Raw genomic sequence first — 14,765 nt, forward strand, 5'->3', positions numbered from 1 at the left:
AGCAAATCACACTGCCATGTGTGTACCTATGCAACAATTTTGCATGTTCTTCACATGTACCCCAAAACCTAAAATGCAATAAAATAAATAAATGGGAAAAAAATAACGAATTGATATTTCCAAATAAAAAAAAAAAAGAAAATAGTATTATTACATCATATGTTGCACTAATTCACTTAGGATAAGAGGGGCAACAATACCTGTTATTGTTGGAGTGCTACATTGGTGAGCCTACTAAATATCATTCCTTTATTTTATGTTTTGTTTAAAAATATTATTTTAATTATTGTTTCACTAATAACCTATAGTAATGATACCATCAAGAAGCCATTCTTTATTGTCCTGTTAGATGTCTGTTTTAAAAAAAAATGTTTTGATTAAATATTAAACATTGAGAAACTAATATTCATGAAAAACATGTGAAATATAAGGATCTGAGATACAATGATACAATGAGCATGTGTATCCCATTACCTAGTTTAAGGAAAAGGGTAATGCTAATGCCTTGGAAGTTCCCTGTAGACCTCGGCCTGATTGCACACCTTTTTTTCACTAGAAAGTTATCACTCTCCTGAGTTTTGTGTTTATTATTCCCCTGTTGTTATTTACATTTTCCCTGCTATGTTTGTGTCCCTAAACACCTATGTTGGTAACACTTCACTGCAGAGCTTTGAGCTTTTATTAATATAATTCTACTGAAATTGGCTTTTTTTCACTTAAATATTTCATATGTATTTCAATTTCCTCCCCTTTTATTTTTAGTTGACATATAATAACTGTACCTATATGGGGCACAGAGTAATATTTCAATATGTGTACACAGCATATAATGATCAAATCAGGGTAATTAGCATATCCACCACCTCAAACATTTATCATTTCTTTGTGTTGTGAATATTCAAAAGCCTCTCTAGTTTTTGAAAGTACATGGTAAATTATCATTAAATATATTTACCATATAGTGCTATAGAACACTAAAACTTCTTCCTCCCATCTCCCTGTAACTTCACATCTATCGACCAACCTTTTCTTATCCTCCCCTTTCCCTTCCCCTTCCAAGCCCCTAATAACCACAATTTTACTCTCTGCTTCTATGAACCTAATTATTTTAGCTCCCATATATGAGTGAGAATATATTTAACTTTCTGTGCCTGACTTATTTCACTTAACGTAATTATGTATTGCATATGTCTAAAATTAACTCATTATTGCCAAAGTGTCATGTCTACTTGTATGAATATGTAAACATGTATTTGCTGCTGGTTTTATCCATAAGTAAATAAGTATAAATTTCCAAAATGAAAAAAAAAAATTCAAACTATAGCTCCAGTAAATAGACCATTGGTTGCATGACACTAGAGGTAGGGGGAAGGTATTATCTACAAGGTAAGATGGAAATTTGGGAAGAAATGAATCATTCTATATGTTGATTTTGGTGATAATTATACAAAAACATATATTTCTCAAAGCACTTCAAACTCTAAAGTTACAATTGTTGAACTTTATTTTATGTAAATCATATCTTAAGGAAGTTTATTAACTAACAAATCAATACTACAATCTTTAAAACTAAGAATATGCATTTAAGCAATCTGATAAAGTAGCTCATGTTTTTTCCTTTTTACTATAAATCTGGTTATTATAGGGTGGTATATAGAACAATAGTCCTCAGTCTTGATTGATCATCAGAAAAACTGTGGGGTTCTAAAGAATTGCATATTCTCAAGTTCTTCTCCAAATTCAATGGCTCAGAATATCCAGAAACAAAACTCAGGAATTAATGTATTTAAAAGATTTTCCATGATTTTACTTAGTAGCCTATTGCTTGCTAAGTAAAACCATCAAATTGATGAACAACAGAAACAACAAAACCTTCCTCTTTTTGGAAGGGTCACTATATAGAAAATAAGGCAATTTAGAGACTAGAGAAAATATTTACAAATCATATGTATTATAAAGAATTTGTATCATATATATATACATATATATAATGTCATATAATTAAAATCCCTCAAAACTTAATTTTAAGAAAACAAAATACCCAATTTTTTAAGTGCAAATATTTGAATAGGTTCTACCAGAAAAGATCCTTGAATGACAAATAAGTATAGGAAAAGACGCTCAATATCAATAATTATTTGGAAAATGCAAATAAAAACCAAAATGAGATAACACTACACACCCTAAACATCAATTAAAATAGCTGAAACCAAAGAGACTGACAATAAAAGAGATTTGGAGCTTACATGGAGAAACTGGAAATTTCACAGCTAATCATGAGAATGTAAAATATTCCTACTATTTTGCAAAATAATTTGCCAGTTTCTAAAATGTAAATATACAACTCTCATGATCCAGCCATTGCACTCCTGAGCATTTATCCAAGGGAAATGAAAGCATCGATCCACACAAAGACTTTTACACAGAGGTACAGAGCAGTTTTATTTGTAATAGCCAAAACTGTTCACATAAAAGTGAATAGGTGAACAAACTGAAGAACAGCAATATAATGTTGCACTAGCTGGCAATTTAAAAAATATATTATTCATCTGTAGTACAGCATAGAGGAATTGCAAAATAATTATGCTGAGTGAAAAAAATACATACTGTATTATTTAACTTATGTAACATTTTAGAAAATGCAAACTAAACACAAATCTTCAGTGCATGGGGAAGGAAAGTTCAGGAGGAGATAAAAAGCTTTACAATGTGGCACCAGGATACTTTTGAGGGAGATAGATATATTCTGTATGTTGATTGTGGTAATGGTTTCATGCAAATATACATATGTAAGAGTTTATCAACTTGTACATTTTAAATATGTGCAATTTGTTGTGAATCAATCATATCTCAATTAAAATAATATTTTAATATGCAAGAGAAAAAGTCCCAAGTTTTCTGATTGTTTGATGATTTAGAAACAAATCAGGCAGTAGTAGTCTAATCTGTTAGATTCTCTTTTTAAGAAATAATAATTATTTTAAAATAGTTTATTTCCTCCACATATTCCCAGCATGTCACTTGTATCTAATTATTTTTATAGCTATGAATTCAGTTGAAATTGCTTTGGAAAATAAATAAATTGGTTTCAAAAGCAATCAGTGATTCATTAGCAGGCAGTGACTTTTAGTATCTGATATTTTTCTTAAAATCCTATAGAAACAGTGATGCCAAGTTATTAAAATTTGCACATTTAAAATGTTAACCAGTATAATAATTATCTGAACTGTGTATCTATGTTAACTGCCATAACACTAAAGCATTTTAAGGTCCTGACCTATACAATGAATAGTCTGCTATTCTGACTCCTGAAAATATATGGTCTTTATCTGTTATCTGTCTCCAAGAACTTACATTATTTTATTGTTACCTTTGGGGGGAATAGAACTTTTCATTTTGCCTTCATATTTTCTCTTTAAATCTTATTTCTAATTTTCAGTATGCCTTTTAAAGTCACTTAAATTAGACATTTTTGAGATATAATTTTCCTCTCAACTACATATGAAAATGAAGTTTAAATTTAGAAAAAACAGCAGACAGGCAGAAAAAGTAAATTTTAAGAATCTATGTTCTAAGAACATATTCTGGTTTTTAAGCTTCAAGATTTTTACTAATATCTCACATCAACTAATAATAGGTTTGGTATTTTGTGGTTGTGAGAAGAGCAAAATTAAAAGATAGCTTACCATAACTTGACATATTATAATTAATTTATTATATTTTTGTAAACATATTAGTTATTTCAAAGTAATGGCAATTGATAGCAGAAACTTACTTCTAAATTGTTATATAAATAAAATAGAACTCAAGATGAATTCTTATAAAAGTTAAAAACGTATGTGTGCAATGACCATATCTTCATTCATTGTCTGCCTGCAATCAGGTTTTGTGTGTCTGTAATATAACCAGGGAAGAGATTGTGATACATTCAAAGAGGTACATGTACCTTTCTACTTTATCAGAAAACCACCTGCAACGCATTGACAAAACAATTGCTAAAAAAATTTCCACATTTCCTATACACATTCTCCTGGGTTGAATTTTGTCAACATAGGTATGCATAATTTCTCCAAATTATTATATTCTTCAGTCATATCACGTTTTATCTCTGTACCCCATCCAACTTCTTTTGAGGGTTAAGCATTTTAGAGAATCAGAAAGACTGTGTTGCAAGTGGTTGCAGTTAAAGTCTTGTTTGCAAATCTGCCACAACAGCCAATGCTGAAAATCTCCTCATCTGTGAAGATTGCTGTGTTGCTGGTGGAATCCACAATCCTACACTCTCTGTGAATTTTGGCATTAATTGGAGATGCTGTCCGCAATGCAATCCTAGTCCTTTCCTGTTTATCACTATCCAGATGAATTCTTGTTTAATAGAGGTATCTTAACAAATGAAAGTTGAATTGCATTGCAGGCTTTACATATAACACAGTAAATCTAACTGTACCTAGCTGCAAGAGGCACACGAGTATGTGGCAACATAACTGGGGGAAAAGCTATAAATAAAAATAAAACCACCTAGATAAATACTTGCTGGAAATATATTCATTATGGAGGAAGAAAATATTTTAATTTTCCCAATAATGTTATGGAAAACATTCTAATTTATTGATGGAAATTTGGAGTCTGAATTTTTTTATCATGTTTGGTTAAAATTGTTTTCTTGATGAGCCATAAGTATGAAAACTGTTTTATAATACTGATTTGTATGCATCTTCTACATCTTTATATAAAATTGGCTGTAAATATAACCAGAAACTTAAGCAAACAGCAAAAGAAAATGATTTTGTAAGAAATTATTTGATCTTGTTTATGATTATCATTCAGCCAAATTGATACGAAATTATATGATAATTATCAATTATTAATTACGAATCATCTACTAGGTCACTGCTACATTCAATCACATGGAGGTAGCTTTTATTTTTTATTTCTTTTCTGGACTGTTGATCAAAGTATTAAAATACCATATGGAATGCAATCTAGCCTCCCCCCACCACCCACCATTTGATAAAATACCTTCAATAATTTTCTATGTAATTCTGTATCAGGCACAACAATATGAGCTGCAGAAGAGTGAAAATAGCATTTATTTAACAGAAATGACAAACTAAACAAATGCTATGCATATGAGGAACTTCACATGTATCTATTTCTCTTTTACCCCTTTCTTATATGAGGGAAATTGGTAGAGTCATCCATACTTCTTTGGCTCTCAAATTAATTCCTCCTGTGATTATTAGCCCTACTTTATTTCTCCCATGTGTACACCCCACTCAGTCATTTAAAATTACAACCATTTAACCACTTTGAAGAGATATTGTACTGTCCTACTGCTGAAGGGGATTTAAGTTCCATGAAGAGAGCCATAGGAATGTTTATTTTCTGGAAATTGATTTTTATATTGTATTATAGTATAGACAATTTTTCATTATTTGTATCTTTAAAGTGAGAAAAATATATGTATTTAAACAATATGTCATAACTTCAATTGTAAATTCAATGTAACTTAGTTACAATTCATATATAAAAGTACCAAAAGGAGTTTTATGTGCCTACATGAAATTCTTTTAGTCTATTCTTTTAAGAAGCTTCCTCCAACCACCTTCTCAAAAGTAAGTATTCACAGTTTTAACAGTACATTTTTTTATTTCCTTGAATCACAGTAATTCTTGCAATTTATTTTCTTCATAATGCATCTGCTTAGTTTATTATCTGTTTCTTTTTCTAGGAAGTATAAGATTTTTCGTAAAGGATAAGGTATTTTCTTTTTTATTTACACCATAAACCCAAGGCTAAAATCTACATCCAGTGCATATTTGTTAATAAATAAATTAAAAAATAATGTGAATTTATAATTTTTCTTCATATAAATACCTTAGAATATAGTGATCATAAACACAGGTTATACATTTGCCATTCTCTTAGCCTACTATCATTCATTTTGTGATAAATATGCCATCAAATCCATCTTTTCAATATGTTACCCAATTATGTATAATAGGCAAGAAAAATAAATAAAGGGTATTCAGTTAGGAAAGGAGGAAGTAAAATTGTCTCTATTTGCAGATGACATGATTGTATGTTTAGAAGACCTCATCATCTCAGCCCAAAAGCTCCTTAAGCTGTTAAGAAACTTCGGCAAAGTCTCAGCATACAAAATCAGTGTGCAGAAATCACAAGCATTCCTATACAGCAATAACAGACTAACAGAGAGCCAAATCAAGAGCGAACTGCCATTCACAATTGCTAAAAAGAGAATAAAATACCTAGGAATACAATTAACAAAGAATGTAAAGGACCTTTTCAAGGAGAACTACAAACCACTACTCAAGGAAATAAGGGAGGACACAAACAGATAGAAAAACATTCCATGTTCTTGGTTAGGAAGAATCAATATCGTGAAAATAGCCATACTGCCCAAAGTAATTTATAGATACAATGCTATTGCCATCAGGCTACCAATAACCTTCTTCACAGAACTGGAAAAAAACACCTTAAACTTCATATGGAACCAAAAGAGAGTCCACATAGCAAAGACAATCCTAAGCAAAAAGAACAAAGCTTGAGGCATCACACTACCTGACTTCAAACTATACTACAAGGCTACAGTAATCAAAACAGCATAGTACTGGTACCAAAACAGAGATATAGACCAACGGAACAAAACAGAGTCCTTGGAGGCAATGCCACACATCTACAACTATCTGATCTTTGACAAACCTGACAAAAACAAGCAATGGGGAAAGGATTTCCTCTTTAATAAATGGTGTTGGGAAAAATGGCTAGCCATGTGCAGAAAGCAGAAACTGGACCCCTTCCTGACACCTTATGCTAAAATTAACTCCAGATGGATTAAAGACTTAAACATAAGATCTAATACCATAAAAACCTTAGAAGAAAACCTAGGCAAAACCATTCAGGACATAGGCATAGGCAAGGACTTCATGACTAAAACAACAAACGCCAAAATAGACAAATGGGATCTAATTAAACTCCAGAGCCTCTGTATAGCAAAGGAAATAATCATTAGAGTTAACCAGCAACCAACAGAATGGAAAAAATTTTTTGCAAGCTACCCATCTGACAAAGGGTTAATATCTAGAATCTACAAAGAACTAAAAGATTTACAAGAAAAAAACAAACCATTTCAAAAGTGAGTAAATAATATGAACAGACACTTTTCAAAAGACGACATATATGTGGCCAACAAACATGAAAAACTGCTCATCATCACTGGCCATTAGAGAAATGCAAATCAAAACCACATTGAGATACCAACTCATGCCAGTTAGAAAGGCGATCGTTAAAAAATCTGGAGACAACAGATGCTGGAGAGGATGTGGAGAAACAGGAAAGCTTTTACACTGTTGGTGGGAGTGTACATTAGTTCAGTCATTCTGGAAGACAGTGTGGGGATTCCTCAAGGATCTAGAAATGGAAATACCATTTGACCCAGCAATCCCATTACTGTGAATATACCCAAAGGATTATAAATCTTTCTATTATAAAGACATGTGCACTCATATGTTCATTGCAGGACTGTTTACAATAGCAAAGACCTGGAACCAACCCAAATGCCCATCGATGATAGACTGGATAAGGAAAATGTGGCACATATACAGCATGGAATACTATGCAGCCATAAAAAGTGATGAGTTTGTGTCCTTTGTAGAGACATGGATGAATCTGGAAACCACCATTCTCAGCAAACTGACACAAGAACAGAAAATCAAACACTGCATGTACTCACTCACAGTGAGTGCACATGAACAATGAGAACACATGGACACAGGGAGGGAAGCATCACACACTGGAGTCTGCTGGGGATGAGAGGAGGGATAGCGGGGGAGTGGGGAGATTGGAGAGAGATAATATGGGAGAAATGCCAGATATAGGTGATGGGGGGGCTGGTGGGAGCAAACCACCTTGCCATGTATGTACCTGTGCAACAATCCTGCATGATCTGCACATGTACCCCAGAACCTAAAGTACAATTAGAAAAGGAAATCTAAATATCACATATTAACTTGTGAAATATGAGATAACGGCAATGATAACTTATCAAAAATAGAGAAATACACAAATATTTGACTACTTAAAAAAAGTTGTAATTTAATTGAAATCTGTATTACGGCCTGATTTTCTAATTTTATAAAAGAAAAAATAGGACTATCTCATGATCAGAACTTCCAGCACATTCAACATATAACCATATTCTTAAACATCAGAAAATGCCTTCCTTACATTGTGATACATTCTTCTATTTGTTTTCAGATTGTCAGAACCAAAACTGTGCAACCATTATAATAAGGTGCAGAAGATATAATTATAAACAATATTGATACATTGTATGTTTGTAGAGAGAAATTTTTTTAAATAAATATTTTAAAGGGAATGGGCCTGTGGTCATGGGATTAGGTAGTATCATGATCAGGTAGTAACATGTATTGTACCACTCCTAAGCTGCCAACCTGTTGGAAGTACAGGTGAAGCGCGGGTCCAGAAGCTGTTTATTGTGTGAGGATGGAGAATCACTTTGCAAGAGGCAATACATGTGATAAATCTAACTTTTTTTTTTTTTTTTGAGGTGGAATCTTGCTCTGTCACCCAGGCTGGAGTGCACTGGTGCATCTTGGTTCAATGTAATCTCCGCAACCTGGGTTGAAGCGATTCTCCTGTCTCAGCCTTCTGAGTAGCTGGGATAACAGGAACATGCCACCACACCCAGCTAATTTTTGTATTTTTAGTAAAGACAGGATTTCACTATGTTGGTCAGGCTGGTCTCAAACTCCTGACCTCATGATCTACTGCCTCAGCCTCCCAAAATGCTGGGATAAGGATACTTGCATTCAAGATGCTAGGGGTGGTAGCAAGAGTGGCCATACATATCATTACCCCCAAAAACCACTCATAGATTCTGGGCTTCCTGTTCTCATAATCCTGGCCTCTAAAGAGAGGAACTTGATATCAAAGGGGCTATATTTTTTATTAAGAATGAACCCCTTTAAATTTTAATGTGTTTCTCTTGGCATCCTATGTTCAGGGACCAGAAGAAAAATTGTATTACTATGCTAGCAGTGATAATTGACCCTGATCATCAGGAGCCAACAGAGCATTAATACACAATGAGGGCAGGGAGAAAAATGTGAAAAATATGAGGAATCCAGATGATTTATTTGGATACTTCTTGGTATTTCTTAGCTTAACTATGATGACTGTAAATGAATGGGTACAATAACTCTGGATTGTGAGGTGACAAGGCCGTGCCTCTAACAAAGCTCATTTAGGTCATGTAGTAGTCAAGGGAGTGAAGCAGGGAGTGCATAAGATTCAATTAAGCTCTAGTCCAACTGCAAAGCAAGATCTATTGTTTGTTCCACTAGCCACCTCTAATTTCTCTTCAGAAACAAAGGTTCATAGGAATTTTACAGAGGCTGCTTTCAGAGCATGGAAGAGGATTCAGAAAACACAAAAAGTGGACTGTGAGAGAGAGAGAGGTCAGCCCACATCCTAATGCAAAATGGACTTGCTGCCCAGATGAAAGAAGTGCAGACAGCAGACATGATTTTGGTTGCCAGACGCTTCAAGGTCTGCTTCAGCTGTAGAGGCCAAAATCATGCTCTCACAGGGGCAACTCCAATAGGCGTCCACAACAGGGAGAAAAGAATGGCCATTTCAGATGATTTCAGGAAAACCCAGATAAGCAGTAGTCCTTCCATATGTTTTCACTGGGTTGGTCAAGGCTTCATGTAGTATGAATAGCTTTCCTTTCAAACAGGCACTGTTGAAATTTCTAGAGAACTTAAAAAAAAAAAATCTTGGTACCTAAGATATGGTGATGTGGGTTAAACTAACTTCAGAATATATTCTGCCCTCAGAAATAGAGATTACTTCCATATCTCAAAGAATTCAGAATATGAACAGGGCTCTCGGTCTTGTACCTTTTAAAGTCTTTCTAATAGGATAACATGCAAAATTGTTTGTCTGGACATCAGTGAAAAATGGGTAGATCAATCTTGCTCTCTCTCTCTTCCCCACTTCTTCACACCTTTCTTCCCAGACATCCACATTTCCCAGATATGTAAAAATGATCCTGAGAGCCACAACATTCTAGACTATAAAAAAGAAAAAAATCTTATTTCCTTCTAACCACGCTATAATTTGCAAATTGCTTCACTTACAAGGAAAAGCACTTTACATTATTTTGCAGAACAATGTTAGTTCATTTTCCTCATGGAAACCATTCACTCCACTATTTTTTAATGACTGTTCCTCACAGCAATAAAAAAAAAAAAGAGAGAGAGACTTCCAAGTAAAATATTTTTTCTTCACAGATACTTCTTTTGTTATAAGAAGACCTGATCCAAGCAAGGAAATGACTACTTGTTTTGGTCTGCCTAATTATTCAATTATACATAGTGCCTCTCCTCAGCTTTTAAGTCATGGATGTGAGAACTGGAAGGGAGGTGGCTAAAGTTTCAGGCTGATGAGGTGTTTGGAGATGATACTTGGTATCTAAAATATGTAGGATGCTGTATTTTTTTTATTCAATTCAGCAGCAATTTAGAAGACCAAAAAATTGTTTTTGCAAGGAAAGCATGACATACCAAAGTGTGCTTTAGAAATATTTATTGAAGATAAACGTGTGCGTGTGTGTATACATTTGTGCACATGTACACACGTGCACATGTGTAGACATGACCTGAGAGTGATTGGAGGTAGGAAAGGCAGTTGAATGTTATTGGCAGTTACACAGACTGTAAGGAAAGAGGTGTGACCTCAGTGGAATAGATTTGTAGAATTTCATTATGTGATTTAAAAATAAATAAAATAAGACAAAGACAAAAAGTAGTGTTTTGCATTTATCCAGACATTTATCATTTCCAATTCACCTTACTCTTTTCTGGGAATTTGAGTTTCCATTATCTATAACTTCCCTTTAGCCCGAAGAACTGTCCTTGGCATTTTTTTAAGTCCAGATTGGCTTGCAAAGAATTAAATTTGCTGTTATTTAAAACTATCTTTGATTACCTTCATGTTTAAAAGGCATTTTTGACAGTAACATAATTCTGATTGATTTATATAAATATATAGGTTATTCTCTTCTAACCTTCAGTTTTCTGAGAAACCAATTGCTAACTGAATTGTTGCTTTTTATGTGAAATATGTTGTTTTTCTATTGCTATTTACAAGATTTGCTTTTCATGCTTGGCTTTTAACCACTTAACTACAATGTGCTGCTACAGTTTGGATGTTTGCTTCTGCTGAATCTCATGTTGATCCTCATTGCTGGAGGTGGGACCTACTGGGAGATGTTTTGTTCATGGAGTGGATCCCTATTGAATGGCTTGGCATAGTCCGAGTGCTAGTGAGTTCTCAGTGTAGTAGTTCCTGAAAGAGTTGGTTGTTAAAAAGAGCCTGGCATCTTTGCATTCTCTCCCTTGCTTTCTCTCTTGCTGTGTGTTCTCTGGACACAACAGCTCACCTTCACTTTCTGCCATGAATGGAAGCAGGCTGTGGCCCTTGCTAGATGCAGATGCTCAACTGGAGTCTTTTCCAGACCTCAGAATTGTGAGCCAAATAGTCATCTTCTCTTGAGAAATCATGCAGCCTTGGGTATTCCTTTACAGCAATACAAAACAATTAAGACATGTGTCTTGACATAAACATTTTGCATGTGTGTGTGTGTGTGTGTTTAGTCCACTGGGTTTTTCTCAGCATCCTGTATCTGAAAACTTCTGGATTTCATTACATTTGGGAAATTTGGATCATTATTTTTTCAAATATATTGATTCATATTCTCTCCTGTTTTCTATTTTGCTGATGAAATGTAATTGGGCTTTCTGTTTTCATCTAACAGGCCCTAATACTGTATTCTTGATTTATAAATAAGTTTTCCTTTTCATTCTTTACCTTGAATTTCTGTTGTCCTACGTTCAAGTGCATACACTCTTACACTCTGTCATCTCCATTCAGTGGCTCAATCTATCCAGTTAATTTTTTGTTTCAGAAATTTATTTTCAGTTTTTGAAATTTCTATTTGGTTCTCTTTTATTCTTTCTATTTATTTGATACACTTTCTATTTTTCTGCTGAATTTTTCTCCCACTGTGAGCACACTTTTTTTCTCCTTTTTAAAGGCTGAATAATATTCCATTATTATTATTATTACTGTTGGTGAGAATGTAAGTCGGTATAGCCTTTATGAGAAACAGTATGGCAGTTCCTGGAAAAAATTAGAAAATAACCACCTCATGATGCAGCAAGATTAGAAAATAACCATCATGTTATACTGCAATCCCACTGCTGGGTATCAAAGAAGGAATTGAAATCACTATGTCAGAAGGGTTATCTGCATGTCATGTTCATTGCATCATTAATCACAACACCTAAAATATAAAACGCAATTTTTATTTTGCCTGTTCGTCCTTAATAGCTACTATAAAACCTTCTATGTTTCTGTTGTTGTCTTCAAAGTTATAAATCCAGTACTTAAATAAAAATTTTCTCAGGGCTCTCATCTAAATACATTCTTACACTTTTTTATTTTAGATTTCATGATTCTTCGTTATAATTATACACTTGATTGAGTTAAAGGATGTCCAGATATCTGGTGAAAATTATTTCTGTGTGTGTTGATGAAGATGTAATTGGAATAAATTAGCATTTAAATCAGTAGGCTGAGCAAAGAAGATCTGCCATTACCAACGTGGGTGGACATGAGCCAATATATTGTGGGCCCACATAGAACTTAAAGGAAGAGGAGGAGTAAATTCTCTGTGTTTTTGTGCCGAAATATTCATCTTCTCCTGCCCTAGAACATCCAGGATCCTGTTTCTCTGAGCTTCAGACTCAGATTAAATTACACCAGCTGTCTTCCTGGTGTTTCAGCTTGCAGAAGGCACACAGTGAGACTTTTCAGCCTTCATAATTGTATGTCAATTCCCATAATAAATTATCTATCTATCTATCTATCTATCATCTAGCTAGCTAGCTATTATTTATCTATCTATCTGTCTTATTTGTTCTGTTTTTCTGGACATTCCTCATATAAATTGTTTCAGAAGTTATTTTATATAAAGTACAAATAAGTATATTTAGGCATATACCTATTTTCTTTATATATTTGTTTTGAAGATACTAACTTATTTTATGATTAATTCCAAGTAATAGAGTCAGACAATAATGATTCAGGGTAAATAGTAAAATTCTGTTGCCCAAATCTAATAGTAATTTATAGAATTATTATCAATTACATAAAATCACACCAGTTTCATCACAATTAAGCTATGTATTATGTTTTTCTTTATTAAATACCTGCAAAATGTGAAGCACTAAAAACATTTAAAAATATATTACACATCAAATATAGTGTCCATTGTATAGATTTTAAAATGCCAAGTTGCAATTCTAGAGCTTTATTATTTTAATTTATTACATGCTGTTAAGATGATAATTTTAATCAAAATAGACTTATAGGAGGAATTTTTCTCTTCCAAAAGAAGTTACAACTTTTAGTGGAAAATCCAAAGTTGAAACAGGAGAGTTAAATAGAAATGAAAGCTTGTAGTATAATTTTCACTACAACTTTTCATTATAGGAGTCACTCAAGATCCTTATAATGAAAATAAAACAAAAAGTATATTATGCAGCCATCAAAAACGATGAGTTAGGGTCCTTTGTAGGGACATGGATGAACCTGGAAACCATCATTCTCAGCAAACTGACAGAAGAGCAGAAGATCAAACACCACATGTTCTCACTCATAGGCGGGTGTTGAACAATGAGAACACATGGACATAGGGAGGGGAACACTACACACTAGGGTCAGTTGGGGGGAAATAGAGGAGGGACAGTGAGGGGTGGGGAGCTGGGGAGAGATAGCAAGGGGAGAAATGCCAGATGTAGGTGATGGGGAGGAAGGCAGCAAATCACACTGCCACGTGTGTACCTATGCAACAATTTTGCATGTTCTTCACATGTACCCCAAAACCTAAAATGCAATAAAATAAATACATGGGGAAAAAATTAAAAATAAATAAATAAAGATGTATCTTTAACTAAGCAGAAAAAAAAAAAAGAAAACAAAAAGTAAAATTGAATTTTTGAAAATTGGGTTAAATATACTGTATTAATTTCCTAAGGCTGCCATAACAAAATAACACAAATTTAGTGGCTTAAAATGACAGAAGTTTATTCTGTAATAGTTTTGGAGTCTAGAAGTCCAAAATCAAGGTGTCACCAGGATCATGTTCCCTCTGAAGGCACTAAAGAAAAATTCTTCAGGCCGGGCGTGGTGGCTCACCCCTGAAATCCCAACACTTTGGGAGGCTGAGTCGGGTGTATCACGAGGTCAGGAGTTCAAGACCAGCCTGACCGACATGGTGAAACCTCGTCTTAAAAAAAAGAAAAATTCTTCCTTGCCTCTTCCTATGTTCTGGTGGTTGCTAGTATTTTCTGGCATTCCTTGGCATGTAGCCGTATCATTTTATTCTCCACCTCCATCTTCACATGGGCTTTCTCTGTGTTCCCTTTTCAAACTATAAGGATACCAATCATTTAATTTAGGGCCTGCTCTAATCCAGCACGATACCATGTTAACTTAATTACATCTGCAAAGGCCCTATTTCTACATCAGTCACATTCTGAGGTTCCAAGTAGACATTCACTTTGGGGCACAATAGAAAATGCACAAAATATATTGAAGAAGTGGAATGTTATCATTAGGAATCATTCCAATTATATTTAGTCAGTTCAAATGAC

This window comes from Cebus imitator, unplaced genomic scaffold (genome assembly GCF_001604975.1).
Source record: "Cebus imitator isolate Cc_AM_T3 unplaced genomic scaffold, Cebus_imitator-1.0 Scaffold408, whole genome shotgun sequence".
NCBI lineage: Eukaryota > Metazoa > Chordata > Mammalia > Primates > Cebidae > Cebus > Cebus imitator.